The sequence below is a fragment of the Echinops telfairi genome, unplaced genomic scaffold (genome assembly GCF_000313985.2).
Source record: "Echinops telfairi isolate 266 unplaced genomic scaffold, ASM31398v2 ScPeMD7_23;HRSCAF=83, whole genome shotgun sequence".
Taxonomy (NCBI): domain Eukaryota; kingdom Metazoa; phylum Chordata; class Mammalia; order Afrosoricida; family Tenrecidae; genus Echinops; species Echinops telfairi.
In genome coordinates, this window is record NW_022103920.1 from 16,514,494 (window position 1) to 16,516,736 (window position 2,243).

Here is a 2,243-nt window from a genome sequence, read left to right on the forward strand (position 1 = left end):
GTCCGGGATTTGAACCCGGGACCTCTCGCACCCTAAGCGAGAATCATACCCCTAGACCAACGAGCCACTGGTGGGTCTTAGTGGCCAGAGGTGCCTTCTCTGCCACATCAGCAGCAGCAGCAGCAGCAGCAGTATTTGTGGTTCCTAGAGGCTGCCTCTCCCCTCCTTCCTCAGGGCTGGCTCCCAGCCCAGGCGGGCTGCACTCCAGCAGGGCTGCCCCTCAGCTCCCTTTGCTCCTCCCTCAGTGCCTGCCCTCTGCAGAGCCACACAAACACTTCTCTGCCCAGGCCGCGGGCAAGGCCCATCCTTCCTCTGGCCAGCCAGTTCTCCCCCAGAGATGCCTCGCAGGCTACGAGTGGGGATCAGGGACGGGCTGCAAGCAGTGGGCTGTGCAGGAACAGGGCCCAGCACCCAGCCCTTTCCAGGATAAGCCCAGGGCCCAGGGAGCCTGTGTGGGACCCCCTGCACCGAGTTCCTACCTCATGAAGCAGTCCTCCAAACCCTGGGTGAATGTCTCCTGATGCCGAGAGAGTTTCGAAATGACTCTTTCTTCATGGATGGGGTAAGGCCGGGGAGACCTGGCCTAGCCTCCTTCTAGAGCAGCGGTGAGGAATGGTGAGGCGGGCAGAGAAGCCCTGGGCCAACCGGGAGGGGTGGACAGAGGCAGCAGGCCATCACGAAAGCAGTGGGCAGAGGAAAATGGCCATGGGTGTCTTCCAGAAGACACCTCCTGTGGGCCAGCTGGGTGCTTTCCATATGGAATTTCACCCTGAAGACCCTCTGGGAGGTGGCACTGGCCCCACTGTCCTATAAAGGCCCTTCCCCGATGGCAGGGCAGCTGTCCTGGAGAATGCACTGAACCAGCGAAGGATGGCAGGGTCGGGGGAAGGGAGGCCCTTCATCCTGGGAGTTTCCCACATGAGAGGGAGCATGGCAAGCCACACCTCAGAAGCACCATATGGTGCTTTCAGTATACAGGCACCCCTTCCACCACTCCGCCCTCTCTTGGTTGCCCAGTGGGCTGTCATCCGGGAACTCTACCGAATGATTGCTATTAGCTGCCTCTGGGTCTGCCCCTGGCTCAGGACAACCCTGTGCCCCCAGGAAACAAAACGCTGCCTGGTCCCTTGCCAGCCTTCGATTAGATCCTGGGAAGCCATAGGGTCTGCACCAGCTGACTCCAGAAAACGAGATCCAGGTCATTCTTAGTCCATCCGCGTCTGGAAGCTCAGCTCTACGGAAACCTACTGAGCACCATTGCAACGTGCATGCCCCCTGACGGAGGAGCGGTGGCTACACCAGGTCTTGAACCTGGGTCTCTCAAGGGGAGGGTGAGCATTCTGCTGCTGGACCACTGTTGGCCTCTCCATGGGACAGAGAGCCACCACATCGGTTGTACAGTCCAGTCCCGTGTTCACACCTGGCCATCCTGCTGCTGATGACAGTGATGCCCAAGAACCCAAGGGCCTCTGTGTTCCAGCTGCAGGTGAGCACTTGGCTAATGTCTCACCACTTCGCCAATGCCTGTGGAAGCGGCAGGTGAGTGGAAGAAAGTCCAGGTGTGTCCCCAATCAGCACGGGCAACAGGCTCTCAGCTGAATCCACGGCACTCGGGTTAGCGTAGAACCAACAGTTCTAGACTGGCTCCCCCTGCCATTCTCTGGGGGCTTCACGAACCTTCTGAGTGGAGGGTCAGCAAACAAAGAGGAAGACCCTCGACGGACGGGCAGAAGGACAGACACTGGCCGCAACAATGGGTTCAACTATAACTCATGAGGGTGGCACAGGCCAGGGCAGTGTTCCGTTCTGTTGTCTGGAGGGTCACCTTGTCTCAGCCCGGACTCGATGGGACCTCTCAACCTGTCATGAACCTGTCACTCCCTCTTTTAAATGAATTAGAAGAACCCCCCCACCCCACCCCACTTTGGAGAATGGATTGACCCGCAGGGGACCGTTTTAGTATTTCCCTCGAGAACAGTCAGGAACCGACAGCCGGCTCCACTGAGTAACCGGGGCCAGAATGCCAGGCCGGCGCTCATCCGGTCTCAAACCAGAGACTTTTTTTGGTAGCTGTTGCCCCAGCCTCCAACTGGCTTATAAATGAAAGTGCGCTCAAAGCGTCATTCCATGACCTCAGCGCACATTCCCTGCACGCCTCCTCTCGGGGCCACGCCAGGAGTGACTCGGCTGAAAGTTAGCACCCGGGGGCTGAAAATGTTTCAGGGCTGAGCCCATGCTGGGCC